Source organism: Leucoraja erinacea, chromosome 2, assembly GCF_028641065.1.
Source record: "Leucoraja erinacea ecotype New England chromosome 2, Leri_hhj_1, whole genome shotgun sequence".
Taxonomy (NCBI): domain Eukaryota; kingdom Metazoa; phylum Chordata; class Chondrichthyes; order Rajiformes; family Rajidae; genus Leucoraja; species Leucoraja erinaceus.
The window spans coordinates 101,408,963-101,425,784 of NC_073378.1; the positions used below are offsets into that span (position 1 = coordinate 101,408,963).

The following is a 16,822-nucleotide window of genomic DNA, read 5'->3' on the forward strand; positions in this document are numbered from 1 at the left end:
GGTACAATCCACATGGTGCTACACAGTCATGCATTGCAAAAGCAGAAGTAAAGGTCACAGGACTACATCACTGCAGATAATATGAAATTATGAAATTATTGGACTTTGAGATGGTTGATAAATGGTCCCCAAACACTTAAAAAGTTGTTTGGTACCTTGGAGTTGTAGAAGCGTATCCTTTCCATCTGTATGATTATTATCATTTCATTGAGCCATTTTTCGAAGCAGGGGGGTGTAGATGATTTCCAGTCTGTTAGGATCATTTTCTTGGCTGCCACCATACCAAGCATCAGTGCTTGTTGTTCTTCAGACGTGAAGTACAAAGCAGTCTCTGAGCATCCAAAAAGTGCCAGTTTGGATCAGGGAGAATATCTTTTCCATAGACCCCAGAAAACCACTTAAATATTTTAGACCAGTATCTTTGTATATGGGGACAGAGCCAGAAAATATGTGTTAAAGAACCATCTGCACTTTTGCATCTGTCACATAATGGAGAAATAGCAGGGTAGATTTGATGTAATTTGGTCTTTGAGTAATGGAGTCTGTGGATGTTTTTCTTTATAACCTTCAAATTGCCATTTGCCAAAATAAATCCGTCCATTTCTGTTTCTATTAAGAACATTGGTTTTAATAGAAATAGAAATCTTAAGATTCATGACTTGCTGAGAAGAAACATTTTTAAATGGGGTCTCCTTATTCTAAAAACTATGCCCCCAATTGTAGATTTCCATACATCAGTCTCTTCAATGGTATCAGTTTCAAAAAAGATCACCTTCCAATCTCCTAAATTCCAATGAGGGTAAGCTCAAAATATTCCACTATTCCTCACAAAACTACGCCTGGATAAAGAAACCAAAATTCTATGCTGTACTCTAGCTGTGGTCTCAGCATGAATCAAAATAGATGTAAAAATACTTTGTTACCATTGTTATCCATCAATGTTGCAGGATAGGAAAACTACTCATTCTACCTGAATTTTGGCTTTCAATATTTCAGATACACGAACATTTGGACTATTCAGCACTATTCTTTAGCCTGTCTCCATTTCAACAAAATACTTTTCCTACAAAAGAGGATAACCATATTTCCTCATTGCCTCGTATTCCCTTGTTGTTCCCTTGTTATTCCCTTATGTATTCCCCATATTCCCTTGTTCCCTTGTTATTCCCTTATGTATTCCCCATATTCCCTTGTTGTTCCCTTGTTATTCCCTTATGTATTCCCCATATTCCCTTGTTATTTAACTGCTCACTCACTTAATCTGTCGGTAACCATTTACATGTTTTTTTCATAACTTGTCATCCTATTAACAAAAGATCTACCAGAACATGGCTGCAGGAGCGCCCCAGGATAATTTGGGTTCCACTGGTTTTGAACTATTAGATTTGGTCTAGGTTTATGCCTTTCATAATTGTGCATACCTATCAGATCTTCCACCACTCTCCAACATGCTAGATAAAACAACTCACGTTTGTCCAATCTCTCCTTATAGCCAAAATAAACCCTAATCCAAGCAACATTCTGGTCAATCTCTTCTGTACCCTTTTCAAAGTTTCCACACCTTTCCTATAATTGGGCCCCCAAGCTCCACACACCACTCCAAATGTATCCTAACCAAAGTTGCATAGAACGACATCATGGCTTCCTGACTCTTATACTCAATGCTCAGACCAACGAAGGTGAGCATACCATACATGTTCTTTACCACTCTACCTACTTGTGTTGTCACTTTCAGGGAGCTATGGACAGATCTCAAGATAATCTCTGCACATCAATGGTGTTTAAGGGTCTTGCCATCAACCATATACCTTAATGAAACAAAGTTGAAGATATGGTCACCTCAGAAATGTCACAGCCCTGGAAGAATCATGTGAATTAATTTTTCCTGAAATTAAATTCATCTGATATCGTACATTCATCTGACCACTTTCAGGTCAGGCGATGCCCGAGCCTACAGTTCATCCAGGGCTAACCTGAAGAGGGGCATCAAGAAGGCCTAGCACTGCCATAAACTAAGGATTGAGGAGCATTTCAACAACAACTCCGACCCCCGACGCTTGTGGCAAGGCATCCAGGCCATCACGGACTATAGACCCACCAACACCACACCCACATCCAGCGACGCCTCTTTCCTTGAGGAGCTTAAACACTTTTATGGACGCTTTGACAGGGACAATCTAGAGACAGCCATAAAGGCTGTGCTCCCTGCCGATCACCAGCCCCTCACACTCACCCCCTACAACGTATACGTGGCACTGAGCAGGATTAATGCACGTAAGGCTGCTGGCCCTGACGGCATCCCCGGGCGCGTGCTCAGTGCCTGTGCTGCGCAGCTGACAGACGTCTGGACTGACATCTTCAACCTGTCACTTGCCCAAGCAGTTGTTCCCATGTGCCTTATACCACCTCCATCGTGCCGGTGCCAAAACACTCCACTGCGGCAAGCCTCAACGACTTCTGCCCAGTTGCACTTACCCCCATCATCACCAAGTGCTTCAAGAGGCTGGTCCTGGCACACCTCAAAAGCTGCCTACCCCCCACATTGGATCCCTATCAGTTTGCCTACCGCAAGAACAGGAGTACGGAGGATGCCATCTCAACGACACTTCACTCCGCCCTCTCCCACCTCGACAACAGAGACACTTACCTAAGAATGCTGTTCATCGATTACACCTCAGCATTCAACACCATTATACCATCTAAACTGATCACCAAACTCGGTAACCTGGGCATCGACCCCTACCTCCGCAACTGGATACTGGACTTTCTAACCAACAGACCCCAGTCTGTTAGGTTAGACAAGCACACCTCTTCAACCCTCACCCTGAACACCGGCGTTCCACAGGGCTGTGTGCTGAGTCCCCTCCTCTACTCCCTCTCACCTACGACTGCACACCTGTACATGGTACTAACACCATCATCAAATATGCAGTTGATACAACGGTGATTGGCCTCATCAGCAACGAACGATGAGTTGGCCCATAGGGAGGAGGTCCAGCTCCTAGCAGCATGGTGCGCTGACAACAACCTGGCCCTTACTCCAAGAAGACCAAGGAGCTCATTGTAGACTTCAGAAAATCTAGGGGCGGCACGCACACCCCCATCCACATTAACGGGACGGAGGTGGAACGTGTTTCCAGTTTCAGGTTTCTGGGGGTCAACATCTCCGATGACCTCTCTTGGACCCACAATACCTCAACTCTGGTCAAGAAGGCTCACCAGCGTCTCTTCTTCCTGAGGAGACTAAAGAAGGTCCACCTGTCTCCTCAGATTCTGGTGAACTTCTACCGCTGCACCATCGAGGTCATCCTTACCAACTGTATCACAGTATGGTATGGCAACTGCTCTGTCTCCGACCAGATAGCACTACAGAGGTTGGTGAAAATTGCCCAACGCATCACCGGTTCCTCGCTCCCCTCCATTGAGTCTGTCCGAAGCAAGCGTTGTCTGCGAAGGACGCTCAGCATTGTCAAGGACTGCGCTCACCCCAACCACAGTCTGTTTACCCTCCTACCATCCGGGAGGCACTACAGGTCTCTCCGTTGCCGGTCCAGCAGGACCAGGAACAGCTTCTTCCCTGCGGCTGTTACACTACTCATCCTCGGTGATTGCCAATCACCCCCCCCCCCCGGACACTCCTTCCACTAGGAAAAAAATAATTGTACTACTATGACTGTATGCACGTAAATATATTTATTTATTGCTCATATTCTATGTCGCTCTTCTAGGGAGATGCTAACTGCATTTCGTTGTCTCTGTACTGTACACTGCACAATGACAATAAATTTGAATCTGAATTTGAATCTGAATCTGAAAAGAGTACAATTTGCCTGTGCTTATCTTTAATGTTGGAAATTCGGTACTGGATTTTAATGACTAAAAGTTTATGGATTTAGATACAAGATTGAAACTATGATACAGAATTGAAACAGGTTGTTGGGAAGCTGGATCCAAACACCATTTTGCACGAAATGTTCAAGAAGACCTTTGCTTTTGGTACCCAATGACCTGTCATTATTCCTAGTTTCAACTGTGCACCAAAAATGGTATGCTCTTTACATTGAATGTGGAAAGTTGACTCCACACAATTCATGAAATAAGCTTTCATCTCTTTGTAACATTTTAACAATGTGATAATTTTAATGAAACGCCAATTAATTTGTAGAAGGAAAGGTAACTAAGATGGTCAAGCTGACAATTCACAGAAGAAATAAAGAGTATCCCTTTGTTTAAAAAAATAAGATACAAAGCACTTGAATAACTTTATATAGGCAACATTTTGGGTCGGGACTGGAGAAGGGTCAAAACTCGAAATGTCATCTATCCATATTCTCCAGAGATGATGCATGCCCTGCTGAATTACTTCAGCACGCTATGTTTTTTTTTGTAAACCAGTATCTGCAGTTTCTTGTGCCTATCCCTCTGTCCGAATTGCTTGCAGATTTACCTATTAGTAACAGATAGCACCATTAAACTTGTTTAAATGTTGTCATCAACTTCTTAGCTAAGATAAATATCATAAATGATAACCCCAAAACAGTTTATGCAGTTTGACATCTTCTATAGGTTTCATTGAGGCATTACCTAAATAAGTCTGTTTTTTATTAAATGTAGGCTACCTACTTTGATAACCTTTAAAGTTTGAGGGGAAACATACTTTTTTACCATATATTATTAATCACTACTGAATAACCTTCATTTAACTAATGACCCCTAAAAGTGACTTTGAAAATGTCACCGACTTTTCATCCTTCATTATGTAATCTCACTTTCCAACAACTTAATTTAATCCAATTATTTTTTCTCCATGGTGCAGGAAGTGTTAATGGAAAATGCTTTCACTACTCAATTAAGGACATTTCATTTAAAAAGCCATTGCACCAAGAACTAAATGTGATAAAAGACTATTTGGAAATGTGGTAATGCATGCCCATTACTTTTTGGTTGCACTTTTGTTTAAAATAATGTCTTCATCTAGTAGACAGCAGGGAATGGAAAGGAAAACAAGGAGGATATCCCATGTGGAAAATAAAATGCAATTCTTCTTCACTTGAATAATGATCTTTTATCTCTGCAAACTCTGAAGTATAAATGACTGAGTAATGATCTTTGTCTTTAATTTACTTTCACCAGTAAACTCACCAGAGTGAGATAATTAACTAACTTAATTATGCTAACTCTGTCTCAGGTCAATATGTATACTACTTGCAGTGCTCATAAAGTTAAGTCATTCTAATACCAAAATCATAAATTGTTACATCAAGTAGCTCGCGAAGGCTATATTATGACACAAAATTTCTATGTTGCAATGCTCTGGAAATGACATGATAAAGCATTTTTAAAAATCATTTTTGAAAATTAGGAAAGAAATCAAAATTATCATGTGAATGCTTCGGGGCAGCATAAAGTATGAAGTAAAGCCCCTGTCCCACACGTGTCCTTGGCACGCTAATTACTCGACCTCGTGGTCGCGTTGAGGCGTGATGGTCCCGTGAAGGTCGCGTGCGACTTAATGCGTCTGCACAGCCGTCTGGAGCGCGTGACGTCATTTAAAGATGGACACAAAATGCTGGAGTAACTCAGCGGGTCCGGCAGCATCTCTGGAGAGAAGCAATGGGTGATGTTTCGGGTCGAGACCCTTCTTCAGTCTAAAAGAAGGGTCTTGACCCAAAACGTCACACATTGCTTCTCTCCAGAGATGCTGCTGGTCCCACTGAGTTACTCCAGCATTTTGTCTCTATCTTCAATTTTCTTGGTCTAGCTCTTTTTTTTCCCCCGTAAATGTTTTTTTTTATTAGATTTTTAAACAAATGTACAATTTACAAGGGAAGGTAGAAAGCTCAAACAATTAAAAAAACACTTAAACAAAATTATCAAATTAAAATATTAACATTTTTATCTATAATATATTCAACCTCCTGCGGTGACTAGTGTTCGCAGAAGGCCTCCACAGTCCCCGTGGACACCGTGTGTTCTCTCTCTAGTGACATGCGAGCTCGGACGTAACCCCGGAAAAGGGGCAGGCAGCCACCGCTGTGCGGCCATCGACTGCCCGCTGCCTGGACCCGCGAATGGTCATCTTGGCCAGGCCCAGGAGCAGACCGACAGGGAGACCCCCTCCTCCCTCCCGACCCTCCCCCCTCTGTACCGGGTGCCCATAAATTAAACTTGGACTAAAATGTAGCCAAAACTTGAGGAGCAGCCCCTTCAGATACTCAAACAGGGGCTGCAACCTCTCACACTCTATGTACACATGGAACACGGTCTCTTCCTCACCGCAGAAATGACAAGCGGGGAAGAGTCCATGAACCGGCTCAAGTACCTATTACAGGCCACGGCTTTGTGCAAAAACTCTCCACCCCAGGTCCCCGATGTAAAGGGGGAGGACTCCCTTGTAGAAAGACCTCCACTGGGGACCGCTCCCCTCGTCAGGGCTGGCTCTCGGGGAGGGACCCGGGCCGTGGGCCCTATGAACAATTCCGACTGAGTGGGGGTAAGCTGGTCCGGAATCGCTCCATGCACACGCCTCCCCTCGACACCCACCGTCACAGCCACGACACCCACCTCCACCTGAGGAGCTGAAGGTGACCAAATTCCTGGCTTTCAGGAGGTGACGGTAAAAGCCAGGCAACTCCCGCCTAGCGCGTCGACTCATTCCCGCTACCGGGAGCCGTGAGCCCTCCTGAAGGCAGCGCCCCTGGTGGAAAAAGTACGTCGCCAGCACGTGCCATTTAGGAGGGTAGTCCAAGTATTCGTACCTCCGCAGGGCCCTGAGTCGGAGAGCCGCCACCTGGGTACGAATACAGACCAGCGCCTGACCGCCCTCCTCCAACGGGAGACTCAGAACCCCAGCAGAGACCCAGTGGTTCCTCTCACCCCAGAAGAAGTTGACCAATCTCCACTGTAACATGGTTATAAAATAAGAGGACGGGACCATAGTGGCCATCCGGTACCACAGCAGAGAGGCCACCAGCTGGTTTATAATTACAGCCCTGCCCCGGTAAGAGAGCACACCAAGTAGGCCTGACCAACGTCCCAGCCGGGCGACCACTTTCGCCTCCAGCTCCTGCCAGTTCACCGGCCTCCCCCCCTCAGCGGGACTCAGGTAGACCCCCAGATAGAGGAGGTGCGTGGTACTCCACGCAAAACCTGCCATCTCCTCCGGCAGGAAGTCCACCACGTCCCACCACTGCCTTAGGGAAAGGAAACGCCCCTGCCTCTCTCTCCACCTCGTCCAGAACTGCCTGAATGAATCCCGGAATCGGCGATCCTCCAACAGCTGACTATTAAAATGTCAGTACACGGACCCAGCCCGGGATAAAATCCACTCGCACAAGGCCGAGTCCGAGCATGGCACCGGCCAACATGGAGGCAGCCGAAACATAGGAGACATAGGCCTTGGACACGTATAAATGATCAATATGGGAACCACCACCCTCAAACCTGTACGAGAAGGCATTAGAGTCGGGATGGAAATTCCGCCAAGCATCTACCAGCTCAAAAGAGTCCACCATCTCCCTTAAAGTCTTTACTGCACCCGGGTCACGCTGAACGCTAGTGCAATCTCTTGCCTCGAGGGTACAATTAAAATCTCCCCCAAGGAAAACACACTCCCCACGGTCAATAGTATTCAAAAACGTGGTCGCTTCCCTTGTTAAGCACATCTGCATTGTGCCGATCTTGGGGGCGTACACATTAATGAAGCCATCCAAGCGCACGGCCAGATACAGCAAATGGCCTGATACAATGTCCTGCACTTTGAGGATCTCCGGCTGGAAAGACGGGGCCAACAGGAAGGCACTCCACTCGAATTGGAGCTGAGATGACTCATGTAGACGCCCCCCCTTCCCACTCCAGGAGCCAGGTGGGTTCATCACTAGCCACAGTGTGTGTTTCCTGCAGGAAGTTCACCGCATACCTCCCGTCCCAGAGCACTGTGAGATGGTGAAACCTACGGAGAGACCCCCTGCCCCCATTGATATTCAGGCTGACTATAGTGAACCTCATTTTGAAAGTACACTAGATCTTTTACCCGCCCCTAGCCTTCTGCCCTCTCTTTAGGGCCTTAAAAGCTCTTGGAACTGGCACCTCTCATTTCTTATTAGCCCCGACCAGGTGAAGGATGGCATAAATGGACTGCATGGGCGTCCTCAGGTCCGACTAGCGGTCGACAGCCAAATCCACCTTGTTCCTACTCCCTCTAGTGTCCTTTAAGAATTTCCGAAGTTCCCAGACTTCGACAAGTCGATAGACGGGGCCGCGGGTGGAACAGTCCGTCAACTCACTGTCTATGAACTCCACGTACCCCTCCTCCTCGCACTCAATGACCGAGCCCGAGTCTGGAAGGTGGATAGGGGTTGGGGGTAGGGGAGTAAAGCCTTCACGGGCTACCGTGGTAAAACCAGCAGCCCCAGATGGGCCAGCAGTGCTTTCCCGGGCCATCGTGGTGGAACTGGCAGCCCGGGTCCTGGGACAATTCCTGCGAAAATGCCCCACCTTTTTGCAAGCGTGACAACGCACTTGGCCCGCGTTCCAGAACACACGATAGCAGAAATCATCCACCTCCACCTCAAAACTCCCCCCCCGTATCCGTCCCCTGTGTCAACTGTATATGCACGCGACGCTTGAACGTGTATATATGCTGCATCTCAGGATCGTCAAACCTGCACAACAGTTTGGTGAGCCCTGACCACACCTCCCCCAGCTTCCTTACATGTGGAAGGCAAATAATGTGGTTGGCAAACTGCAGTGGATCAAAGCTCCTTAGTAGGCTGTTAAGATGTGCCATAACCAGCCTGTTGAAGGACTCCATGATGGTGAATGCCAAGGCCACTGGACAGTAGTTATTAGGCTTGAGATCCTACTTTTCTTTGGCACCGGGATGTTAGGGGTCTGCTTGAAGCAGGTCAGTACCTCAGAACGGATGAAGAGAGAGATTAAAGATGTCCGTGAATACTCGCACGGGACCTAAGGGCAAAGCCCAGCACTCCATCCGGACCAGATATTTTATCATTCTGTAGCACCAAGTAGGATTGGGCGGTTAATAACTATTGAATTCTTGCACCCATAAGCATCAGCTTATGTTATTATTCTTTCCAATCAGAAAACAATGTTAAGGCCCTGTCCCACTTACGTGTTCTTGGCATGCAAATTATGTGACCTCGTCGTCGCGTTGAGGCGCATGGGCATCGTGTGGCCGCGCGGGGCCGGTCCCACTGAGAAGCGCGGTGGGGTATGGAGATATGTGCGGTATCGCGCGGCGCTCCGAAATTTTGTAGCGAATAAAATCTTCACGCGCCACCGGCCTGTCGTGGAACTGACTGCCAAAGTGGGACAAGCCCAAGACCCTGGCGCTACGCAACGTCTCACCTCCAACAGCAGCAGAAGCAGGCAAATGATCGACGAGCTCGGACTGGGGCTCACGGCCGTTGCGGTCTGGATCCGCCCCCACTTCTACTCCCAGAGCGGGGCCAGGAGAGGAGCTGTTCTGCTGGCGGGGAGGATTTGATGAACTTTTCGGAAGGTTTTGTTTGGCGGGGAGAAACAAAAGCAGTCAGACTTTGCAGTTCAGAGCCTTGTCGATCTGCAGAGACTTTCTTTGTTCAAAGATTTCTCTAATTAGTGAGGATTTGTCCATGTATCTGGAAAGTCGTAGGAGCGGCTTTGGTTGGCGGAAGGCCAAGTTACACTCGTACAAGTGGGAGCTGAGTCTGGAATGGTGTTTGTGGTCAGTAACATCGGAAAGCTCCCTCCTTCACCGACTTGCCCGGTCCAGGTGTGCTGGGTAAGAACGGCAACAGTGCCTTGGATTTCGTTGAAGCCGGGGAGGCGACGGAGACCTGGGGAAGAAGCCTCAGGAAGCTCAAATTTGACGATGGGGAGGATTGGCACGGACATTCCTGTCTTATCAGGAGGAGACTGCTTCTGTTGCTTGCCAAGAAAGCCTTCACAGGACTATTTAACTGTTGCAAAAGAGTGGCGGTGCAGCAACAGCAGAAAGATTGCTTTGATTTATAAAGTACTGATACTTTGTGTGCTGCGCCGCGCCCTAAAGATGGCGGCCCCTCAGAGTTATGCAGCTGTCGCACGGTCGGCAGTCTCCGAGACTGAGGGCCACGAGTTGATGGGGCGCACATATGGTGTAAAAATGTACATGCAGAGCAACCTGCCCTTCAAGGCCTTTCTAGATGCGCTGGGTGAGACTGTTGGCAAGAAAGCCATAGTCTCGGGCGCGGTGGTCAGTGGGAAGGTTGTTGTTCTACTAAAGACTGAACAGGCGGTGGCTCTGGCTCTGGAAAGGGGGGTAAAAGCAGGCGGGAATTTTGCGGTGGTGGACCCATGGGGGGGTCCCGTTTTGCCGGTCATTCTGTCCAACGTTCCCACTTTTGTTCCGGATGCGCTTTGGACCATAATCTGTGAGGATAGGTGACAAATCACTCAGCACTGGTGCCCCCCACAAGGATGCGTTCTCAGCCACATACTATACTCCCTATACACTCATGACTGCGAAGCCAAGTACCAATCCAACTCAATCTACAACTTTGTAGACGACACCACTGAAGTGGGCCGAATATCAAATGATGATGATGAAACAAAGTACAGAAAGGAGGTTGAGAACCTTGTTACTTGGTGCTAAAACAACAACTTCTCCCTCAATGTCAGAAAAACAAAGGAGATAGTGATTGACTTCAGGAAGCAAAGCAGCACACATCCCCAGTCTACATTGATGGCTCCATAGTGTGGTCGGGAAAGTTGAAAGCTTCAAGTTCCCAGAATAAATATCACCAGCAATTTGTCCTAGACCAGCCATATCAGCTATGTCCAAGAAAGCACATATTTTCTTTGAAATCTTAAGAAGTTTAGCATGTCCCCCCCCCCCCCCCCCCCCCCCCCCCCCACCTCCCCCTATGCTGGGTCCTCCATTGTTCTTCCCCTCCCCCCTACAGTATCCTGTTGGGATCCATCACACCCTAGTTTAGGAACAGCTCCACAGAAGGCCTCAAGAAATTGCAGGGAGTTGTGGACGTAGACCAGACCATCACACAAACTAGCCTCCCTTCCATTGACTCCATTTACAATTCACGCTGCCTCAGCAAGGCTGCCAGCATTATCAGGGACTAGTCTCATCCTTAGTGACTCTCTCTTCTCCCTTCTACCCATCAGGCAAAGGTATAGAAGTTTGAGAACGCATATCTCCAGATTTCATTACAGTTTATTTCCAGCTGTTATCATGCAAATGAACGGTCCTTTCATCAGCTAGTGTGGTCCAGACCTCCCATCTACCTCTTTGGCGATCTTTGAACTATCTTTAAGCAGATTTCAATGTTATATTTTTGCACTAAAATGTTGTACATTTTATCCTTTATCTGTGCACTGTGGAAGGCTTGATTGTATTCATGTGTAGTCTTTTCTTGACTGGCTAGTACGCAAACAAAAACGGTACGCAAACAAAAATGTTGGTAATGTGTTAATAATCATAAACTAAACTAAATATGCTACTAAACTATCCTGTTGCCTCTGCAAAAATAATGGAATAATCTTTAGCATCTCTGATGCCACTTGTCATATTCTTTATAATCCTCCTAAAACTACTTACTGAGTTCCTTTGACTGAAAGTGCCAACTAAATAGAATGGCATTGCTCACACAATTCTAAGATACACAGGTTTTGTATCATGGCAGAAGAAATGTGAAACAACCTAACCCTATTAGCCACAAATACTATGTGCACTGCTCATAAGTAGCAGGTCGAGACCCTTCAACTGAAATGAAGGCGGGTCTTGACCCGAAATATGGAGAGTCCATTTTGTATTGTATTGTTTTGTATTCAAATTTATTGTCATTGTCTCAATTTCGAATAATAGTCGCGTCCTCACCAGGAAGCGGCTGAAGGATGGTATCCCCCGCACCGTGCCCTCTTCCCCCACATAAAAACACCAAAAAACCACACAAAAAAACACTTTTCCAAACTAAATAAACAAAAAAACAAAAAGATACCGGGCTGTAGGTGGAGGCTGCTGACACCAGCGCCACCAGAAGTACAAGTGGATGTCAGATGACTGTGGCAGGGCCAGAATACCATCATGCTCTACAAACTGAATATGGGGCTAATTTCGAACAACAATGCATTTCTACCAGATTAGCTCAATGCCTTTTACCTCACTTTGAAGAAGCAAAAAAATTCCAGTAGGAAAAGTTACTTTCCTTAAAATTCCACCACTTCCGATGCCCCACTGGTTCTGTCCCGTACATCTCGATGGCAGTAGTCAGATCCACTTTCACGAGGGTAAATGCTCGGAAAGTGGCTGGCCTGGGTGGATGGTTTCTGAAATTGTGAATTAATTAACGTCCAGTCCTTGCTGACACCTTCAACCGCTCACTTCAACATTCTACTGTCCCCATCTGCTTTAAGGAAACCTCTATCACTCCTGTCCCAGAGTAAACTGAGTTGTCTCAATGTCTACTGCCCATTAGTTCTAACAATGGCCACAACGACGTGCTTCAAAAGGCTGGCAATGGCCCACATCTGCACCAGTCTCCTGGACAATACAGACCCTATGCGATGAGCATACAGGAAAAAAACTTCTATGGAAGACATCTTTCTTGCACTAACTTCAGCTCTGGATCATCTCAACAATAAGAACACCCATGTCAGAAGCTATTCACTAACTGCAGCTCGGGCATTCAGCCCTCCATTGGACAGTTTGTTGGACAGTTGGACAAATTTCCCTCCATTGGACAGTTCTCCAGCAGCCCTCCTTTGTTTTGGTCCAGATCCCACCATCTACAATCACTTGTGCCATCAGACTTTATACTTAGTGCACTGTTAATCCAAACAAACAATTACTATCTTTAAAATCAAATTCAAGCATCAAGCTGTGAGAAGCTGGCAACAATCACGCAGACAATACTTATTAAATAAACAACTGGCAGCGAGCTTTTCATGCAATGATTTGTAAATTCTATAATCACCAGAAGGTTCATCAGAACTCGTTATTAAATAGCAAAACAGTCCAAACAGCTTTCTCATGGAGCTTATTAAGATTCTTGGAAATGTTTACTCCAAGTAAAAACTGAAGCTCAAAAGATAAACGCCAAAGCAGAACATTAAAAATGGAAAGATTGTGGTAGAGGTCTGCTTTGGTATTTAAGTTAAAATCTGATCCGAACCTCACCTTAGTGTGATTAAACTAAATCTAACCTGAGCTCATAATTTTTGCTACCCAATCCAACCAAACACGAAAATATGGGTAGATAGCCAAGCCCAAAGGACTCAACACTCCAGGGTGTGCTTTGTCCCTGGGCTGCTCCCTTTGTGTCCGCCCAGTTCAATGCTGCCATCAAATCTCTGTTAGCTTATGGCTTACCAACACTCTTCTCTGGATATAGAAACATAGAAAATAGGTGCAGGAGTAGGCCATTCGGCCCTTAGAGCCTGCACCGCCATTCAATGTGATCATGGCTGATCATCCAACTCAGTATCCTGTACCTGCCTTCTCTCCATACTCCCTGATCCCTTTAGCCACAAGGGCCACATCTAACTCCCTCTTACAGTGGCTTGCAAAAGTTTTCATACCCCTTGAACTTTTCCACATTTTGTCACGTTACAACCACAAACGTAAATGTATTGTATTGGGATTTTATGTGATAGACCAACACAATGTGGTGCATAATTGTGAAGTGGAAGGAAAATGATACATGGTTTTCAAATTTTTTTACAAATAAAAAACTGAAAAGTGTGGCGTGCAAAAGTATTCAGCCCCCCTGAGTCAATACTTTGTAGAACCACCTTTCGCTGCAATTACAGCTGCAAGTCTTTTGGGGTATGTCTCTACCAGCTTTGTACATCTAAAGATTGAAATTTTAGCCCATTCATCTTTGCAAAATAGCTCAAGCTCAGTCAGATTGGATGGGAGATACGGAAAAAGGTCTTGTGGACAGATGAGAAGAAGATGAACTTATATCAGAGTGGTGGCAAGAGCAAAGTATGGAGGAGAGAAGGAACTGCCCAAAATCTAAAGCATACCACCTCATCTGTGAAATACGGTGGTGGGGGTGTTATGGCCTGGGTATGTATGGCTGCTGAAGGTACTGGCTCACTTATCTTCATTGATGATACAACTGCTGATGGTAGTAGCATAATGAATTCTGAAGTGTATAGACACATCCTATCTGTTCAAATTCAAACAAATGCCTCAAAACTCATTGGCCGGCAGTTCATTCAACAGCAAGACAATGGTCCCAAACATACTGCTAAAGCAACAAAGGAGTTTTTCAAAGCTTAAAAATGGTCAATTCTTGAGAGGCCAAATCAATCACCCGATCTGAACCCAATTGAGCATGTCTTTTATATGCTGAAGAAAAAACTGAAGGGAACTAGCCCCTAAAACAAGACTTCAAGCAGTCATTACATGCAAAGGATATACAACAAAATATTAAACATGACTATTTTCATTTACATTACATTGCTGTGTCCCAAACATTATAGCTCCCTGATATGGGGGGGACTATGTATAAACACTGCTGTAATTTCCACATGGTAAAACAAAAATGTATAATAATGGCCTTTATTAAACCTTTATTAAACACGTACTTTAACCACATGTGTTTTTTTCTATTACAAATCACAAATTGTTGAGCACAGAGGCAAATAAATAAATGATGGGTCTTTATCCCAAACATTATGGAGGGGGCTGTAGATCACCCATGATTGAACGGCAGATGGGCCAAATGGCCTAATTCTGCTCCTAGAATTTATGATCAGAACTTGAATTTCATCACCATTTCCAGTCAATTTACACTTGTCAATTTAACCTTCAATCTCAATCCCACTCCTATCTATGGTTCTGCGGTTTTAACAAGACCCAATGCAAGCTTGAAGAACAGTGCCTTACCTTCCCTTTGGATGTATTGAAGCATTTCTGGCTCTATTTCATAATATAGCTGAAGGGGCAATATCCATTACAAGCTCATATGCTCCCAGGCTAGTCCGACTACATGTAGACCCAAACGGATGGGTGCCTATTGGTTGGCATGTACATGGTGGCAAAATGGCTTATTTCCTTGTTCCATTCTATGCTGCTTTCTGAAAGGATTCCTCTCCATCCTGCAGCTTTGTTTGGCTACATTATATATGTTCCATTATTGTATTGTATTGTATTGTATTCAAATTTATTGTCATTGTATCAATTAGAGACAACAAAATGAATTTTCCTTACAGGCAGTATCATAAAAATAAATAAATAATAAATAATAAAACATACTAAAAATAAAATTAGTAACACTTTCCACACTAGTATAACCAAGGTGTTTTCCTTTTTCCACAATTGTGGTTTCCCCTCTCCATCAGGCTTGACAAGGCTCTCAACCACTTCTGCACCATCTCCTGCACTATTCTTAACCTCTCTACGCCACCCAGAGCAGGGTGTTGGATTTCCTTGACTTCATCTTCCACTTCAAGTCTTCCACTTCCGGAATTACTGATCATAATTTATAGTTTCAGCCACTTTCAGTGTGATACCACCCTGAAGTTTAACTTTCTTTCGTCCCTTTCAGCAGTTCATGAGATTGTGCCTCCTGCAACTCCTTGCCCACTCTTCCATCTACAACATTGACAAAGATAATTTCTTCATCACAATTTTCTATGAAAGTGAAGGGAATGCACCATTTCACTTTTCTGTCTCCCTTCCCATCATCGACAGATTCAGTTTCAGTTTAGTTTATTGTTATGTGTACCGAGGTACAGTGAAAAGCTTTTGGTGCGTGTTAAGCAGTCAGTGGAAAGACAGTACATGATTACAATCAAGTCATTCACAGTTTTCAGACACATGATAAGGGAATAATGTTTAGTGCAAGGTAAAACCAGTAAAGTCCAATCAAAGGTAGACTGACAGTAGTTCAGGACTGCTCTCTGGTTGCAGTGATTTCTCCAAATGAAACAATGATTCCCATGCACATCTTCTAATTAGTGTACTGCATTCAGTGCTCACAATACGGTCTCCGTATAGTTTATTGCAGAAACCATACTCAGATTGGTTGACTACTGCACAGAGCAGTTCCTCTGACAGTTGCAGCCCTTAGAATTTCAGATAATCAGTTTGGATCGCAACAGGCCAGGTCTGATGGCAGATTATCAACCTGCAATGTTAAGTACATTTGTCTTTCCCTACATATGTTGAGTATTTCCAGCACTGTGCTTTATTTTATATTTCCATCATTTGCAATATTTTGGCTCACACAATCCATGTATTTTTAAAGTTTATTTACAACTCCTGCAGCCAGATCAGCTACTATTAACAAATTATTACCACCTTCTCTCATCTGACACCACCACTTGTGCTATTCAATTAACCCTTTCATTAACATTTCTTTTTGATCTGGTCAAATCTGGTCTGCGTGGCCTTGTCGGCTTCGGAAGCCGCGATCTCCAGCTAGGAAGCGGCCGTTCCAGGTGGCCCAGCCGCTGTGAGGACTCTCCCGACGCCGGGGCAACAACACCCAGCCAGAACGGCCAGGAACATCGGGCCCCCGCAGAGGCAATAGCGGTGGCCTCAATAGGCCTGACTTTGGGTGAACTGGGGATGGGGACTGGACATTGTGCCTTCCCCCACAGTGGTATCCATTGTGGGGGGATGATTTTTTCTGTATGTTAAGTTAACATGTTAGTCTGTGTCCAAGATGGCTGTCGGAAGGGAGAGTGGACGCTGGCGCGCTTTAGCTGCCGCTGCTCTCTCTTCACATTGTGTTTTTTGATTTTTTTGTCTTTGGAGCGATTTCTGTCTTTAATTTGTGTATTGGTGATGTCCTTATTATTTATTTTACTC

At 45.2% G+C, this 16,822-nt stretch overlaps 1 protein-coding gene across 2 annotated transcripts in view; it reads right to left on the reverse strand.

The window, feature by feature from the left end:
• The window catches only part of phf14 (PHD finger protein 14), a 198,456-nt gene that overhangs the window by 16,215 nt on the left and 165,419 nt on the right, over positions 1 to 16,822 (reverse strand). The gene's annotated exons all lie outside the window — the stretch shown is intronic.